This window comes from Macrotis lagotis, chromosome 1, assembly GCF_037893015.1.
Source record: "Macrotis lagotis isolate mMagLag1 chromosome 1, bilby.v1.9.chrom.fasta, whole genome shotgun sequence".
In the NCBI taxonomy this organism is placed as follows: Eukaryota; Metazoa; Chordata; class Mammalia; order Peramelemorphia; family Peramelidae; genus Macrotis; species Macrotis lagotis.
The window spans coordinates 749,389,714-749,403,635 of NC_133658.1; positions in this window are offsets into that span (position 1 = coordinate 749,389,714).

The window sequence follows — 13,922 nt, forward strand, 5'->3', positions numbered from 1 at the left end:
TCCCAGGGACAAAAATTACAAGTAATTCAAAATGCAATGAAATGACACTCTAAGTGAACTACAGAATGTTACCAAAAAACAATTGCATGTGATATAAAAGACATTATCAAGAAAAAAGGAAATGTCCTGGTTACATAGTGAGAAGGGGAAACATAGGACTTAATAAATAGAAAAAATAACAGACAGTCTAAGACCAAAGATTTTTAATGTAACCCAAGAATGTTGGAGGACATGTGGGAAAACTGGGGTATTAATGCACTGTTGGTGGAGTTGCGAAGTGACCCAACCATCAGAAGAACAATTTGGAACTGTGCCCAAAGAGTTATTAAATTGTGCATATCTTTTGATCCAACAATACTACTGCCATATTACAAAGAATCCCCCAAAGGGGAAAGAGTCTATTTATACAAAAAAAATATTTATAGGGGCAGCTAGGTGGTACAGTGGATAGAGCATTGGCCCTGGATTCAGGAGTACCTGAGTTCAAATGCAGCCTCAGATGCTTAATAATTACCTAGCTGTGTGGCCATGGTCAAGCCACTTAACCCCGTTGCCTTGCAAAAACCTAATACACACACACACACACACACACACACACACACACACACACACACACACACATATATATATACACACACACATATACACACACACACACACACATATATATATATATATATAATGGCAGTTCTTTTTGTGGTGGCTAAGAATTGGGAATCAAAGGCATGCCCATCAATTGGAGAACTGCTAAACAAGTTGTGGCATATAAATGCAATGGAATATTATTATGCCATAAGAAATGATGATTTCAGAAAAAACTGGAAAGACTTACATGAACTGATGTATAGTAAAGTGAACAGAACCAGGAGAACATTATACACAGTAACAGCAAAATTGTTTGATGAGGTATTGTGAATGACTTAGTGATTCTCAGAAATACAATGATCTAAGACAATTCCCAAGAATAAATGGTAAAACATACTAATGGCTCCAGAGAAAGATCTGATATTATTTGAATACAGACTAAAGCATGTTAATTTTAGTTTTTCATTCTTTTTTCTTTTATTTGAATGTTCTTGTACAGTGTGACTATTATGGAAATAATTTACATTGTTGTACATGTATAACATATCTTTTTGCTTATCTTCTCAGGGAGTCAAGAAGAAAGAATAGAATCTAGAACTCAAAACTTTAAATAAAAATGATTTGGGGGGGTATTTTTTTTTAGTTTTTGCAAGGCAACAAGGTTAAATCACTTGCCCAAGGCCACACAGCTAGGTAATTATTAAGTTTCTGAGGCCAGATTTGAACACAAGTACTCCTGACTCCAGGGCCAGTGCTCTATCCACTGCACCACCTAGCCACCCCATAAAAATGTTTAAAAAAATAGTAAGCTGTATATAATAGATTTGCAGTTTCATGCACTCATATTTTTTAATTATAATATGCTATAAATCTTAAAAATGCAATCTATAGCTACTACTCCAATGACTTTGGGTACAAATGGAGCAGTTTCATTCCTGGTAACCAGTTTCCCTATTTGACTTCTTGATCTCCCTAGAGCTAATCCAGGAAAATTTCCAAGGATAAAGTTTAGGTATAACTTAAACCTCAGTTTCCCCAAATGTGAATAACAATATTCCTATCTCCTGAAACTTCTCATTTGTACAATATCACTGTTGACTATGAGACAACCTTCATTTTTGTCCCACAAAAGATATCTAAATTGCTAAAGACCCTTGGGAGTCAGGGGCAGTTAGTTCAGCTTCATGAACTCAGTAGTTTTTTGACAATAAGCAAGTCATATGACCTCTATCCATCTCAATTTCCTTGTCTGTAAAATGGGGATAATAATCGCATATATCTCCAAGAGTTGTAAGGACAAAATGTGATATTTGTAAAGCACTTTGCAAACCTTGAAGCTAGATTTTATCAAAAGAAGGAGGCATCTGTCCACTAAGAAATACAAACTAAGTCACAAGGACTCAAAACTTGAATGATCTCATAGAGGCAAGAAGGGAAGGATTTGAACCCAAGAGACACACTAGATGACCAAGAGGTTCTTGTTTCTGGAATCTCCTTTCTGGGAAGATTGGTTATGGAGCTTGGAACAGTTTCACCTTAATTCCTCAGTCTTTGTAATCATACTACAAACTGGTCTTTCCCCAAGGTCCTCCCTCTAGAACCTATTCTCAGCAGCCACACACCTGAGATAGTGCCAGAACAAAAATTTTCCTCAAGGAGCTCAGAAGTTCCTAGAATGAATTCCTAATTCCCAGACCCTCTGCAGCCCAAATGTTCAAATGTAAATTTTTAAGTGATAGTGAAACCCCATATGACACATACATACTTGTTCTGCTTGGTCTTAGTTGCTGAAGGCTGAATTAATAACAAAGGTGGACAAGTTTCAAAGAAGCAGACTTCGACTGAGTAAAATTATAAGAAAACTCGCTAACAATTACAGCTGATAAAGTGGAATGTGCTACCTCATAGGATGGTGAGCCTCCCATCTCTGCAGGTATTCAAGCAGAAAACTCAGATGACTACTTGTGAACATCATAGAGGGATTTCCTATCTAGGAATGGATTGGGCTAAATGACATTTGCCTACTCTGAGAGTCTGATTCTGGAACCTCCAAGTTCCTTATATTTCTATGACCAATAGCATAAATGTTTATTGCTTTTCCATGAATGAAGGGAAAAAAAGGAAAGGAGAGGAAAAGAAGAGAGAAGAGAGGAGAAAAAAGAGAAAAGAGGAGAAGAGAGAAGAAAGGAAAGGAGAGGAAAAAAACAGAGAAGAAGAAGAGAGGAGACAAGAGGAAAGGGAAGAAAGATAGTGAAAGAAAAAAGAAAGTCTAAGGAATGTGTTCCAGGCCTTGCAATAACAGAACTTCCTTCTACTGGAGTGCTAAGCAAGGGGGAGGGAGTGGGGTGGAGGGCAGGGGTCTGAATGGCCAATATAAGAGCACTCTGAATGCTGAGCTCACATGTTCATACCAGATTGGAAACACATGCACTGTCAGGCAAGGCAGGAACCAGAAATCAACAACATATGAAAATATTTCCTTCTCTAGACACTTTTCCCTTCGTGATCTTGGTCTTCTCCCTGCCCCCTCCCCTCTATCCCCCTCCTCTCACTCTATTCTTTTAGTGGGATTGGGGGAGGGAGTGAGCAGGCTCTCATGCCTCATAAATAACTTGAGTGGAGGTTTTACACATGATGTGTGTCTCTGGTTCTGAGTCATTCTGAATGCACCTGAAGCCGTAACTACAACAGCCAAGGATGACATTTCCAGTGGCACACAAAGCCAGCTTTGAGAAGCTGGAAAAAGACATTTCTCTTTCTTCATCAAGAATGATTTTGACTTAATAACTGTTCTCCTAGTGCCTTGCAGAGGTCTCATGCCATTACTGCCCTATGGGCAGGGTGGGGAGACAAAATCCTCCAAAGCAGGTGACTTTCAGAGATTGCCAGGCCTGTGACTTCTGGCCTTGTCCGAAAACTCCCTGTTCTCCTAAGAGAATTTTTCTCTATTCTGGAGGGCAAAAAAACCCCATAACTTTTTTGTACCTCTGGATCATGTAAACTTGCAAAGCCAAACAAAGGTACTCTCTGATATAAGGAAGAATGGAGTTTACTACTCAACAGGAAATGGTGCAACAATAATAAAAGCTGGCAAAGCACTTTGCATGTATCATCCTATTTGGGGAGAAAAATACCCATTTTACAAATAAGGAAAAGAGATTATGGTAACAGCCAACTGGTCTTTTCATTCTTTGTGCTTCCCCTATTTATAAAACCAGTACATGTTATACTTGTGAAATATCCTTATCAGAGACATACTGAGTGTCATTTTTCCAATGAGGCTTTTAGGGCCCATAAAGACGAAGGGACTCACTCCAGCTCCCAAATTAATGTTAATGGCAGATCTAGGAAACTAGGATGATAACTGATTCTCCTTACCCCCAGAACACTGTGTTCTGGTATGCAGTTTCAAAGACATCCAACTTCTTAATGGAATCATAAGATCATAGATTTAGAACTGGATTGCTGTTGTTCATCCTTCATTTTTAATTTATTTAGGTTTTTTTTAGGTTTTTGCAAGGCAAATGAGGTTAAGTGGCTTGCCCAAGGCCACACAGCTAGGTAATTATTAAATGTCTGAGACCAGATTTGAACCCAGGTACTCCTGACTCCAGGGCGGGTGCTTTATCCACTGCGCCACCTAGCCGCCCCTCATCCTTCATTTTTAAAAGGATCAATGATATTATGAGGATGATATCTTGATTTGGGAGTGAACTGGATGGAAGTGAGACAGAATTGTGCAAAGCCATCAACCTCACTCTCTACTCCAGATTTCTCAGAATCCAGTGAAAAGACAAATAGGCAAAAATGAACTGTATTATCTCATAAGATGGTGAGTTTCCTGTCACTGAAATTATTCAAATAGAGGTCAGATGTTCAAGTATAGGCTCAATGATAACTGATTAGAGACATATCAACCAAAGAACACATTTCTAGGTTCTAGAGATACCAAAATAGAAACAAAACAGTCACTACCTTAAAGGAACTTACATTCTACTCAGGAAAGGAAGTAGAAGACATTAATTAATCTGAGGTTTGGATCAAGTCCTTTATAAGATCCCTTCTACCTCTGAGATTTATGGTTAGCATTCCAGTACTACATCCAACCTTCACAAGTGATACTGTTTGAGTTTTCTCCAGAACCAACTTGGCTAGATAAGTCATCCAAAGAATAAAAATGATAGTCATAAGGTTCACCATCTCTGAGTTGCATCTCCTTGACATCTTTTGAAATGCTAGATGTTCTTCAGTAATTCCAGTTGTATCCAACTCTTCATGACCCTATTTTTGGGGTTTTCTTGGCAAAGATACTGGAATGGTTTGCCATTTATTTCTTCAGTTCATTTAACAATGAGGAAGATAAAGCCACCAGGATTAAGTGACTCATCCAAGGTCACAGAACTAGCAATTGTCTGAGACTGGATTTGAGCTCAAGTCAGCCTTACTTGAGGCCTTTCACCTCTATTCACTGCACCACTTGTCATATTTGTTGGATGGACCCCTGCTAAATGAAATCCCAAAAGCTGACTAAGAGCAAAGAGTTCCTTCATCTATAAATGGAGATAGTTAAAGTAAATGGTTTTAAGTTCCCTTCCAGTTCTAAATCTTATAGTTTTATACTTCTATAATGGTCACATGAATCATATGATGTTCATTTATTCAACAAACTTTTGTCTAATGCCTGCTGTAGACAAGATACTAAGGCAATTATTTGAGGAAATAGCAAACTAAATAAGACAGAGTTTATAATGTAGTGTTCACAGTCAAATCTAGTAGGGTAGAATGAGTCAAGTACACAATTCAAATTAGAATAATAATATTTGCCATGGAGCCTTTTGAGCTTGTATTAGCAGGATCAGACACAACCCAATACACTGCACATTGACTCAGACGTCATGATGTCATTTTGGTTCTCTTGGAGCACGAAGATCAAACAAGAAGCATATAATGAATGTACAAAAGGAATATAAAGTTCTTTGAGAGTAAAGAATTCCTGACTGACAGAGCTGGAAATCACCTCACTGGCCATGTAATCCAACTCACAAGTGAAAAAGGATTCTCACTAAAATATGATGACCAACAAGTGGTTGTATCCTGCCTTTTGATGAAGACTCCCAGTGATGGGCAATTCATTCTATCATGAGTCCATTTTTCATAGTTCTATTTATTAGGAATGTATGATTTTTTTCCTTATCTCCAATCTAAATTTGCTTCTTTATGATTTCTAATCACTGCTCTTCTGCCTCCTGTGACCAGGTCAAATAAGTTAAGAATCACTTTCCTGAAACAACTTTTCAAATACTTAAACATGAGATCAGATAAACAAGAATCTTTATCCACAAGGCTATTTTTGTCAACCTACTTTCTCTCCATTCTCTTTGCTGATCCTCATGCAAGAAACTTCATTTTCTGGGCATTTTTTCTGACTTTCCCCCATGCCTAGAATGCTCTCTCTTCTTATCTCTGCCCCCGGCTTCCCTGGCTTCCTCCAATTTTCACCAAAACCCCACCTTCCTAGAGAAGCCTTTCATGATCTACCTTGATGTTAATTCCATCTTTATCCTCACTACAGCTGTGGTTCTTTGCATGTTGTCTCTCCTTTTTGTCTTTCTTTTTAGCCCCAGAACTTAACATAGTACTATCATATAGTAGGTATTTAAATGTTTATTGATTGACTGCTAGTCAACTCTAAGAGATCCCAAGTAGTCAAAATTGTTCAACCAGCATCCTCTAACCTTATCTGTGAACACAATAAGGAAAAGAGATAAGTTTTATTAGGGACAACTCCAAGAGATCCCCAGGTAGACAGAATGGTTCAACCAGCATGCTCTAACCCTTAGTTTTAATTCCAGATTACTATTTCCTGCTTCCATTGCTTCACTTTTCTGTGCCTCAGTTTCACTTAAAAATGCCAAAATTATACAAGATAATGTTTCCCTCTCTAAATCCTAAGATCCTGTCATCCTTTGTGTCTAACCACAACTAATACTCAACTTTGCATGCCATATGGTGTTGACTGGCAATCAACTTAATTTCCAGAATACACACACTTATACATCTGTATATATTTTTCTGGGACCCCAGTGTGTTGATCCTTGTGCCCAGTCCAACACAAATTCCTCAAGTTACAAATGCATTTCTCTCCTCCCCCAACCAATGAGTATTGCTCCCATCAATCCTCTAACCCCTTCTGCTGCCCCCCAGCTCTGCTCCCTTCCCCCACATTCCATATCATTCTACTTTCAAGAAGAGAGATTAGGGGAAACAGCCCTCTGGACACTGGAGTGATTTATAGTTTGGGAATCTCAGACTATCCCTGCCTTTGGGGGGCCAGCTTCCCAAGCACAGCAGGCTGGACTTTGGGAGGGAAAATTACTTAAGAATCTCTCCTTGGGAACATTTGCTGTTTCTGATTTATTGCCTCCACACTCTCCTCCAGCACTACAACTCAATATACTACAATTCAATAAACATCCACAGAGCACCTATTTTGAGTAAGGTGGTACTGTGAAAGATACTGAATTGCAAAGACAAAAATGAACCAATCCCTCCTGGCTCCAAGAAGCTTACATTCCAATGGATGGGTAGGATGGATGTAAAAATAAGCAAATATAAGGTCATTTGAAGGAATTGAGACCATGAATGATTGGGGGAATTTAGAGAAGGTTACGCAGAGGAAGTGACATCTGAGAAATAGAGATGAAAAGGGAATCCATTCAAAGAACAAGGGAAAGTTTGTGAAAATCTATAGAGTGGGAAATATAATATCAAGTTTGAGTAACCCTCAGTCATAGAAACTGACCTTCATTGTCCAGTGAGCAAAGAAAAGTAATATGAGAAAAGGTTGTAAGCATAAGTTAGAGTCAGACTATAGATGACTTTAAATTCCATTCTGAGAGGTTAGTGCTTTATTCTGAGACAACAGGGAATAACAACAACTATTGTTCAGGGAAGTAAGAGGAGCAGAACAGTATTCTGTGTAGATTTTTTCTGGGATCTGGGTGGAGGGTGGATTGGAATGGGTAAAGCCTGAAATCAGGGAGACCATTGAGATGGCTATTAACCACTGTTCAAGTGAAAAATGATAACTATGGTGATGTGTGAGATGTTATGGAGGTAGAATCAACAAGATTTGGTAACTGATTACATGTGGGGAGTAGGGGAGTAGGAAATGTCAAAGATTCCTCTAGTTAAGGAACTTCGTGACTAAGAGATAGAATTTTGATAGAAAGGCTTGAGTGGGAGAGGAAGCTGAAAAAAGAAGAAAGAAGTGAACTGAAGGAAGAAAAGGAATTGCAAGGATGATTTAGAAGGCTTTGTAAATGTGAAATACAGAGATGGAATTTATAGAAGAGAAATTTGGAAGGACATGAAGAGAAGGTATAGGACAAAATGGAGACAGAGAAGGACTCAAGCAGAACAAAGAGAAGGATTTGGAATAGAGGAGAAGGATTCAAAGAAAAGAAAAGTGAGACTTTGGGAGCTAATTTCCCCATGATCATGGTTAAGGGTCTGAGGTGGGATTAAACCCAGGTCTTCTGAAACCAAGTCCACTTCCTGGGGCAACTAGATGATGCAGTAAAAGAGTGTGAGAACTAGAGTCACAATGTGACCTGTAACTGTATGACCCCGAGTAATTTATTTAACCCTGTTTGTCTCAGTTTCCTTAGTTATAAAATGAACTGGAAAGGAAAGGGCAAACTACTCTAGTTCCTTGCCAAGAAAAACCCAATTGGTGTCACAAAGAGTTGGAAATGACTGAAATGACTCAACTAAAACCACTTCTCTACCCACTACAGAACACTGTCATCTAAGCCACAGGAATATAAAAGGTTGATGAGTTTGGTGCCAGGATCCTTGAGGAGACATAAAGATGTATGGTCCCAAGTATAAGTACAAGAGTAGGGCTCTAAAAACTGTGATACAATTATTGAAGATCTTAAAAAGAAGAGAGAGTAGCATGGAAACTAACAGCTCAAAGAAACAAGAACCTAGACAGGGGAATGATCTAGACATAATAGTAACAGAGTGGAATGTGAGAGAGGCAATAGGGAGCAAAAAAGCATGCCAGCTCCTCCTTCTGTCCCATTGTATCCAAGGCATGAAAGGAGAATCAGAAAGCCAGGTTTCCATGTGCATTAGGAAGATGGAAAGGATAAGAAGAGGAGATTAAACTGAGTGGAAACCTCAAATAGCAGCACACAATAGAATGAAGGAAGGGAGAGAATGTGAAATGTGGAGAAGGGCTGAAATGAATAGGAATGAGAGTTCCATAACAAATAGTTGGAGGAAGGGATTTTGACCTCAATAGACAGCAATTCTGAATCAGAGTGGTTGGGGGAGGAGGAGGTCGAGTTTTCAAACCACAGGATATGGAAAGAACCAAAATTAGTCAAGGCCCCCACCCTCAGAATGTTGTGATGACTGATCATGGCATCAATGTGGGGCAGAGAAATCAGATTCCAGGACTGGAACATCCAAAAACTGTGAAGATAAGAGTGGAGGGGACATGGAGGTCTGGTCTGTCATCTGGGTGAGAATATCTGATGATTAGATTCCTTGAGCCAAAACAAGCTTACTCTTGGTGCTAGCCCCATAATTTCATCCCAGAATGAAACACCACAAGATACCTAGCATAGGAAGAATCATTCAGCACTTTCTCTCTGAGGTCCCTAAGGACAGGGACTTCCAGGCTCAGGATCTCTGAAGTTGTGAGGCTGTGAGAATCAATTGAGAACCCTCCATTTCCTCAGTATCCTCTAGGTATAGAGAAGGAACTTCCTTTCCTACTATACTTTCTTTATTCACAGGGAGGGGAAAATTCCCCTAAATTCAGAAATTTCCCCACCTTCAAGTTTCTCTGCCACATAGGAACACTGAATCCCAAATTCAGAAGTTGCTTCCACTTCCAGGTTCCCCGTAAGATAACAGATCTAGAGTAGAGAGGATCCTCCAGATTTGAGTGGGGGGGGGGGTGCTATGCTAGGTCACCAGCCTCACTTTCTCCTCCAGAATCATCTGGATTCAGTGACAGGAATCAGGAGATGGCCCTGAATGTGAGACAATAAGGGTTAAGTGACTAAACAGGATAAATAAAACAGAATTATAAAAGGGAAGGCACTGAAATTAAAAGGGTTAAGGTAGAAGGTGGGATTTTAATTGGATATTAAAGGAAAGGTCAAGAAGTCATAGTTCACCTAGTCTGAAAGAAGAAGAGACTGTATGCCTGGGGTGGATTAAAGAAGGGAATTCACATTCAATTGTACTAGGAAGATAAGCTGGTACAGGGGAAAGAGCACAGGTTCTAGTATCAAAGGATCTGAATTCAAATTCTAATCTCTGATATTTACTACCTATGTGACCTTTTACTACTTCTCTGAGTCTCAGTTTCCTCAACTATAAAATGAGGGGACTGGACTAGATGGGTTATGAAGTCTCTTCCAGCTCTAGAGCTATGATGCTATGATTTTCTCCATATAATAATATTCTTCCACTGAAGTCCAATGCTGATGCCTTAATAACTGGAATGGCTGTAGGCCTAGGTCCTTATAGAGTACAAGTTGTAGAAGTGTGGAGTGCAAAGAGACCTGGATATACCTATAGTATGTCTGTTGCCCGAGTTCAAGCCTAGCTAAGCTCAATGATGCTTATTACCAAGGTGGCCATAGGATGATGTATTTCTTAACCTACACAACTATCCAAGGCTTTAATTAAATCATAGAGAGATTATAATCTATATCAATGGGGAAAGAGCCCACACTAAGGAAATCAGGGTTCTTGAAGTATCAAGTCAAGTCAACAAACATTATTATGTACCTAAAGGAATCAGGGAAGCAAGAAAGCAGAGGCAAGGTTGGAGAGTATTCTCAGAATGAACACATTGCTTTTCCTTTTTTAGAGAAAGAACAAAGAGATCAATGTCACTAATCATAGAGGACATGAATGGTAGTAAAGGATAAGAAAAGGGAGAAGACAGGAAAGGGTCAGGTTATGGAGAGCCTTTATGAAGATCCTGCAGACAGGACAGTAACAATAATAATGTACCTTTCTTTAGGGCTTTCCTGGGAGAGGTATTATGGAAATATTATCATCTCCATAGTCACAGATAAGGAAGATCAGAATTCTCAGGTGACTTAACCAGGATCACATAGTTAATAAATTTCAGAACTAGAATCTGAATTCAGAGTTTCTTGCTCCTAAATCAATATTCTTTCCCCTATATCATACAACTGAAAGTTCTAACCATAAAAGATGTCATTGGAGCTTAGATTCTTCCTCATAAGAGGACCTATTATGCCTTAGTAGGTATAATAAATAGTAGAATAAAATGATGGTCTCTGAGCCTGGAGATACCTGGTAGAAATTAAATGAGCAATCAACTCTCAATCTGTGCTAATGAAGTATAAAAGAGTCATGGATTTTCCAAAACAACAGATAATCCAAAAACAATTTCTATTTGGATTTGGAACTAGAATACTAGAATATACATAGCATACTAGAAACATATATACACAAGAGAGATATTCACTGATCTTTCTAAAAGCCAGTCTCAATCTCTTCTGATTTGACCTTACTATTGTCAAACCCAAAGTGACATTTATCATCCATAGATCAGATAACTCAAAATGGACAGTAGGATAGAAGTAAAGTATAGGCCTAAGTATATCGTATGAGGTGAATAAATCTACTGAATTTCCCCATTTTCCTTCTTATTCCTATGGACTCCCTTTGTCCATTAATGCAGCTACAACTTGGCAGGTTGGGTGGAATACAGCACTGCACATCTTCCATTGCCCCAAATCGCGCATTCCATCCCTAAATCCAGTAGTAGTAGGGCCAGGGGGTGAGATTAAGTCTGAGGCAATGACTATATTTCACATGGTTCCCTTGGGGCCACTTGCTAAGATGCCAACAAGGCTGATGTCATCAACAGCTTCAAGAGGACATGAGAAAGCAGATTGAGCCAAAGGAGAGCAAATCCTAATCAAAGGAATGTAAGGCCATGGAGATAAGTCAGGGCCAGAAGCAAACCCCTCTTGAATAAGCAAAGCAAAGTTACAATCAGAATTTGGTTAGTGGTTTGTTGGGTTAGCAGAGACCTGGAAAACAAAGAGACCTACAAGACAAGACTAATAATCAGGATAGATTTATCTTTGGGAAACAGATAAAAGTCCAAGTAGGCAGGCAATGTCAGGGAGTTTTTGATGGATCAGAGAGTACTGTTAGTAATCAATAGGGTAAGGTCCAGAGAGGTGGGGAGGTTTGACATTTGGTATAGGCCCACCATGGGTAAGACTACATTTTTTAGTAAGAGACTGACCTAATGTGGCAGTTAGATAGTCAAGGAGTCAGAATAAGAATCGAGGATAAAATATCTTCCTAGACCTTGAATTAGAAGGAAATTTAAAGTCCTTCTAGTCCAAAGATTTCTTAACCTGGGGTCACATGACTAGTAAGATTCTGAAGCTAGATTTGAATTCAGGAAGATGAGGTTTTCCTGTCTCCAGACCAGGTGCTCCATGCACCATGCCACTCAAAGAGTATCTGGATAGCTATTAAGAGTTCACCAACTTGGAAGGGAAAAAATTACATCTTTATTTTCACTAACTTCTAATTGAAATTTAATGTTTCTTTCCATTATGATTTTTAAAAAATTATGAAGAGGTCAAAAGGGATCCATGACACAAAAAAAGGTTAAGCTTCTCATTTTACACATGAGGAAACTGAGACCCAGAAAGCCTATGTGATGGTCACACAGGTAATAATCACCAAGATTAGGATTTAAACCCAAGTCATCTGCCTACAGAGCCTTTCTTTCCTACCTCATTCCATGTATTTGTAATTTTTAATAGTCACTGTACCAACCCACACACCCTGTTCCTAGGGAGGCTGAAGCTGATGAATTTCTTGAGCTCCAGAATTCTGAGCAGCAGCAGAGATAAAGCTTACTGGGGGTGGGGGTTCACCAGGATGCCTAGGGAAGGGGGAACCCTCCAAGGGTATAAAAGGAGGAGGTTAAAACTCCTGGACCCACCAGTGGGATTAGCCAGACAGGGAGATCCAATATCCAAAAAATAGTGGGCTTAAAGTTAGTTAGGTTTAAGGGCAGCACAGTGGATAGAATATGGGCCTGTAGTCAGGAAAACCTGAATTCAAATTCAGTCTCAAACACTTCCTGTGTGACCTTGAGAATATCATTTAGCCTTTTTTGCCTCAATTTCCTCATCTGTAAAATGAACTAGAGAAGGAAATGGCAAATCATTCCAGTATCTTTGCCAAGAAAATATCAAATGGGGTCATGAAGAGTCAGACACCATTAAAAGTGTCTAAACAATAAGGTTAGGCTAGGAATACAAAGACTAAAATAATTAAATAATCTCTGCCCTCAGGAAGTTTATATACTATGGATTTATTCTTTTAGACACCCACCTGGATCACTGAGAAGTATCTTGTCCAGGGTCAAACACACAATATGTGTCAGAAGTAGGACTTGAAAAGTGTTTCTGATTTAAAGAGCTGGTCTCTGCTGGTCTCTATACTATGCTGCCTCACTCAACAAACATTTGTGAATCAAAATATAGTTAGCTTTGCTTGTAAATGGAAAAATAAATAAATAAAATATTTATTAAAAATGCCAAGTCAGAAAAAAATGCCAAGTCAGAAAGCACTAACAGTAAAACGGGAAGAGATTTAAAAGGGTTTGGGACTCCTTAGAATTTACTTGCCTAAAATTGGGTTGGTACCAATCTCTGGGTCAGGGATAAATCTGTAGTTAGGAGTTAAGGGATCTGAGCTTCAAAGATTAGATGGTTTTAAAGGAATAGAAACAGAGTATGACTGGGTTGTCTGAGTTCAGAAAGGGGAAAGTGTGGTGATGATCAACCTTAACTCTAAAATTCTGGGAGGACAAAAAAAGGAAACAGTGTTAGACTGAACAACTGTAAACCAACTCTGGGAAGCAATGGTACTATGGGGTTTTGCCTGCTTAGAGACCTCATCCAACATTAAACACAGTTACAACAATGATCAGTGGAGACTCTGAGAATACAAAACTGGGCAGCTCTCTGAGTCATTGCAAAGGGGCTCGGAAAGCTAATAGATGGAGAGGCCAGATGATGGGTGGCCTAACTATACAAGGGGAAAATGTAGGAGCTGTAAACTGTCACACTTTGGAGGGAAACCCAGCACAAGTCCAACTTTCCTTCCTGCCAGAAAGTTATTTAACTCACTAACCTCCATTGAATAGCAGCTGCTAATGGTCAAAGGGAAAATCAGGTTTCTAGCTGTGGGACCTTTGTCAGTTCCATTCTGGACCGCACAGTCTGTTTCAGTGGATC